We start from the raw sequence: 5970 nt of genomic DNA on the forward strand, positions 1-5970 counted from the left end.
GCTAGGTTGGATGTGTATTATTACTCATACTGTGGTAGTCTATGGAGGACTGCTTTTCTGAGGACTGCCAATATGGCCGACCAGTGGCTTCAAAGCCTCTCATTGGCCAAAACATAGCATCAGCAATCAAGGGTTTATATACATCATTGAGAGGGACACAGTGCAAAAAAAAAGAAAAAAGGGGCAATCTAGGATTGGTACATCCATTTTGTTGCTGTTTGAATCCCAGATTTCCCTTTTAATGGGATGTGCATTAGGTATGGGAATGTTTCAGATTGTGGCCCGCGGGCCAGATCCGGCCCGTTTATGAATTTATACTGGCCCTGAACATTAATAAAAGATCTGTAAAAAAGAATCTGCACCAAAATCCGACGTTCAGTGCCAAAATGACAAGCACTATGGTGGTTGTCTATAGTCTGGTTTCTAGCTCCTATGTGGCATGGCGATTATTTTATTTCGTCATATGCATTTGGCGGTAGCGTTTGAACGGTTTAAGCTACAAAATATGATGAAAGCTATGACTCTAAGGAGCACATACATGCCTTCTGTTGCCCTCTCTGATGCTCAAAGGACTCGATAGAAGGGAGTGTGACAAACAACGCACCTAATGACTGAGGGAGATGAATTCGAAGCATACTTCCTTCAGACTGGAATTTGACATATCTGATTTGACATATCTTTGTGTTATGTATTGAGATGCTTAGTTTTCAGATGATTTTAAAATGACCTAATTTCTCTTAAGAAGCTTGTAATAGTTGTTTCACTAAACAAAATAATGGTGAGCTAGCATTGCACCTTTTCCTTTTCAGTGATGATCAGATGTTTTGGTTGCACCTCGACGGTTGAGCGTCCTCCACTTCTTCCCTAATTACTTTTAGCAACATTTAATGTTAAGGAAAGTGCCTTATTGGTGGTTGTGAGTCACTTGTTTTATACAGTTCTTCAGAAGAAGAATCGCATGTGGAAAATGTCCAGCCCCTCTGCAATTAACCTTTTTCCCCCTGTAAGAATATAGTTGAATAGCCCTGCTGTACATTATATAGATATGCATGCATATCATTGGTTCCATAGGATGGTAACAGGTGGATAGGGACAGTTAATGGGGTTCTATAGGATGGTAACAGGTGGATAGAGACAGTTAATGGGGTTCTATAGGATGGTAACAGGTGGATAGAGACAGTTAATGGGGTTCTATAGGATGGTAACAGGTGGATAGAGACAGTTAATGGGGTTATATAGGATGGTAACAGGTGGATAGAGACAGTTAATGGGGTTCTATAGGATGGTAACAGGTGGATAGAGACAGTTAATGGGGTTCTATAGGATGGTAACAGGTGGATAGAGACAGTTAATGGGGTTCTATAGGATGGTAACAGGTGGATAGAGACAGTTAATGGGGTTATATAGGATGGTAACAGGTGGATAGAGACAGTTAATGGGGTTCTATAGGATGGTAACAGGTGGATAGAGACAGTTAATGGGGTTCTATAGGATGGTAACAGGTGGATAGAGACAGTTAATGGGGTTATATAGGATGGTAACAGGTGGATAGAGACAGTTAATGGGGTTATATAGGATGGTAACAGGTGGATAGAGACAGTTAATGGGGTTCTATAGGATGGTAACAGGTGGATAGAGACAGTTAATGGGGTTCAATAGGATGGTAACAGGTGGATAGAGACAGTTAATGGGGTTCTATAGGATGGTAACAGGTGGATAGAGACAGTTAATGGGGTTATATAGGATGGTAACAGGTGGATAGAGACAGTTAATGGGGTTATATAGGATGTAACAGGTGGATAGAGACAGTTAATGGGGTTCTATAGGATGGTAACAGGTGGATAGAGACAGTTAATGGGGTTCTATAGGATGGTAACAGGTGGATAGAGACAGTTAATGGGGTTATATAGGATGGTAACAGGTGGATAGAGACAGTTAATGGGGTTCTATAGGATGGTAACAGGTGGATAGAGACAGTTAATGGGGTTCAATAGGATGGTAACAGGTGGATAGAGACAGTTAATGGGGTTCTATAGGATGGTAACAGGTGGATAGAGACAGTTAATGGGGTTATATAGGATGGTAACAGGTGGATAGAGACAGTTAATGGGGTTCTATAGGATGGTAACAGGTGGATAGAGACAGTTAATGGGGTTCTATAGGATGGTAAAATGTGGATAGAGACAGTTAATGGGGTTCTATAGGATGATAACAGGTGGATAGGGACAGTTAATGGGGTTCTATAGGATGGTAACAGGTGGATAGGGACAGTTAATGGGGTTCTATAGGATGGTAACAGGTGGATAGAGACAGTTAATGGGGTTCTATAGGATGGTAACAGGTGGATAGAGACAGTTAATGGGGTTCTATAGGATGGTAACAGGTGGATAGAGACAGTTAATGGGGTTATATAGGATGGTAACAGGTGGATAGAGACAGTTAATGGGGTTCTATAGGATGGTAACAGGTGGATAGAGACAGTTAATGGGGTTCTATAGGATGGTAACAGGTGGATAGAGACAGTTAATGGGGTTATATAGGATGGTAACAGGTGGATAGAGACAGTTAATGGGGTTATATAGGATGGTAACAGGTGGATAGAGACAGTTAATGGGGTTCTATAGGATGGTAACAGGTGGATAGAGACAGTTAATGGGGTTCAATAGGATGGTAACAGGTGGATAGAGACAGTTAATGGGGTTCTATAGGATGGTAACAGGTGGATAGAGACAGTTAATGGGGTTATATAGGATGGTAACAGGTGGATAGAGACAGTTAATGGGGTTATATAGGATGTAACAGGTGGATAGAGACAGTTAATGGGGTTCTATAGGATGGTAACAGGTGGATAGAGACAGTTAATGGGGTTCTATAGGATGGTAACAGGTGGATAGAGACAGTTAATGGGGTTATATAGGATGGTAACAGGTGGATAGAGACAGTTAATGGGGTTCTATAGGATGGTAACAGGTGGATAGAGACAGTTAATGGGGTTCAATAGGATGGTAACAGGTGGATAGAGACAGTTAATGGGGTTCTATAGGATGGTAACAGGTGGATAGAGACAGTTAATGGGGTTATATAGGATGGTAACAGGTGGATAGAGACAGTTAATGGGGTTCTATAGGATGGTAACAGGTGGATAGAGACAGTTAATGGGGTTCTATAGGATGGTAAAATGTGGATAGAGACAGTTAATGGGGTTCTATAGGATGATAACAGGTGGATAGGGACAGTTAATGGGGTTCTATAGGATGGTAACAGGTGGATAGGGACAGTTAATGGGGTTCTATAGGATGGTAACAGGTGGATAGAGACAGTTAATGGGGTTCTATAGGATGGTAACAGGTGGATAGAGACAGTTAATGGGGTTCTATAGGATCGTAACAGGTGGATAGGGACAGTTAATGGGGTTCTATAGGATGGTAACAGGTGGATAGAGACAGTTAATGGGGTTCTATAGGATGGTAACAGGTGGATAGAGACAGTTAATGGGGTTCTATAGGATGTAACAGGTGGATAGAGACAGTTAATGGGGTTCTATAGGATGGTAACAGGTGGATAGGGACAGTTAATGGGGTTATATAGGATGGTAACAGGTGGATAGAGACAGTTAATGGGGTTCTACAGGATGGTAACAGGTGGATAGAGACAGTTAATGGGGTTCTATAGGATGGTAACAGGTGGATAGAGACAGTTAATGGGGTTCTATAGGATGGTAACAGGTGGATAGAGACAGTTAATGGGGTTCTATAGGATGGTAACAGGTGGATAGAGACAGTTAATGGGGTTCTACAGGATGGTAACAGGTGGATAGAGACAGTTAATGGGGTTCTATAGGATGGTAACAGGTGGATAGAGACAGTTAATGGGGTTCTATAGGATGGTAACAGGTGGATAGAGACAGTTAATGGGGTTCTATAGGATGGTAACAGGTAAATAGGGACAGAGTAATAAACATTGCTTTGTGTTACACAGAGTCATAAACAGTGTTTTTGTCTTGTAGGCTACTTTGTTCGTTTAAAAAACAAAGAAGAAATAGCTGTTGAGTTTACCACTCATGTCATATAGTTTCTGTTGAAAGCTGATTGGCTGAAAGACGTGGTATATCAGACCATATACCACTCAGGTCATATAGTTTCCATTGAATGCTCAGGGAATTGTCTATACGTTTTTGTACCACTTCTAACCACATTTCTACCTCTCATGTCAGTATAACCAGGTTATAATAGCAATAAGGCACCTCTGGGGTTTGTGATATATGGCTAATATACTCCACGTTGCGTTGTGCCTAAGAACAGCCCTTAGCTGTGGTATAATGGCCACATGGCACACCTCCTCGGGCCTTATTGCTTTTTTTATATCACTTCTAACCACTTTTCTACCTCTCATGTCAGTATTACGTCTATTTCTGATATTAATATGGTACTGTGATTCTGCTCACAGGAAATACTGATCTGATACTGATAAATCTCTCAGTAGAAATGAAGAATGTATTGTTATATTATGTATAACATGTATAACATGACCATCTTGAATGTAATGTGTCTTTTGAAAAATCATGTGGAACCTTTATTTAACTAGACAATTCAATAACATCAAATTATATTATTATTTTTGTATATTTAAATAATACTGTTGAGATATATATATATATATATATATATATATATATATATATATATATATATATATATATATATATATATATATATATATATATATTTCTTTTTTTTTTTACAAATATAACGCTGGTTTATTGCATTGACCAATGTTGCAGATGAAATCATTTTTGGGTTTTGCAAATTGTCATTATTGTCAGTTAGCTTTTTTTTTTTTTTTTATAAGGCTGCTTCATTGTTAATACAATCTTATTGTAAGGAATTGGTAAAGTAATGTATTGTCTAACATAGACTACGTTGCTTGAAAGTTGGTGTTTTTTATATTTCAGCCAATTAATAAAGAATCAACTGTCTCTGTGTGTGTGTGTGCGTGCGTGCGTGCGTTATAAATTCTACAAACACTTCCATTGGACCCATTAACATTTACGAATAGAGGACATGGGCATACATGTGGGATGGGTAATTACTTTCCGGGATCCTTAGGACGTGCATACCCTAAACCCTAACCCCTACCCTTAAACCCTACCCTTACCTAACCTTAAAACCCTACCCTTACCTAACCTTAAAACCCTTACCTTAACAATTTGAATCTATTTTCAACTTCAATGGGGGAGAGCCGTCCCAACAATCCCGGATAGCACGGACCCTCTGGGATGCGGGGGCCGGCCTGCCAGGATGATGGTGAAGGTCCTGCTGTTGTTAGGCGTCGACTGGTGATTAGAGCCTACACTTGTTACCTATGCCCTGAGAGGATGTACGGTGCTAAAGGCAATGGCTAAACCAGGACGGGACTATTCTTAAATGTTTAATGTTTTGACAGTTACCCGACAGAGACAATAAATGTCTCGCAATCAATTATATTTTACGTGTAGGATAAAGGAAATTGAGCTTTAAGGCTATTGTTATTATTAGTTAAAGTTTAGGCTACTAGCCTGTCTGGTCCAATGGGAATTCGGGAGAGCCAATGGGCTTTAGGAAATATTGACCGAGAGCCTACCTTTGGACTTGAAAATAACAGGTAGAGTTGTCTCAGCCTGTCGTTCTAGTGGCCGTTACCGACATGTCCGACTCTGGACAGAGGTTCAACCAAGACACATGAAGAAATAAACTCCAACTATCCGCCACCGGTCTTTTTTGAACGGATTTGTGAGGATTTGTGAAGTTTTATGGTGCTTGGGCACGGCTACAAAAAGTTGCGCTCCTGTGATATGGAGGTAGCACCAGCTCCTGTGATATGGAGGTAGCACCAGCTCCTGTGATATGGAGGTAGCACCAGCTCCTGTGGTATGGAGGTAGCACCAGCTCTTGTGGTATGGAGGTAGCACCAGCTCTTGTGATATGGAGGTAG

General features: G+C 40.5%; 1 long non-coding RNA gene across 1 annotated transcript; it reads left to right on the plus strand.

Moving 5' to 3' along the window:
• The first annotated feature begins 904 nt into the window (after positions 1-904).
• Positions 905-4585, plus strand: LOC311124007. The gene is made up of 3 exons (XR_014612675.1): positions 905-1754; positions 1796-2761; positions 2803-4585. It is a non-coding gene; the product is annotated as an uncharacterized lncRNA (long non-coding RNA).
• Positions 4586-5970: the final 1385 nt, after the last annotated feature.

This window comes from Coregonus lavaretus (genome assembly GCF_964263955.1).
Source record: "Coregonus lavaretus genome assembly, contig: HAP1_SCAFFOLD_8408, whole genome shotgun sequence".
Classification (NCBI taxonomy): Eukaryota; Metazoa; Chordata; class Actinopteri; order Salmoniformes; family Salmonidae; genus Coregonus; species Coregonus lavaretus.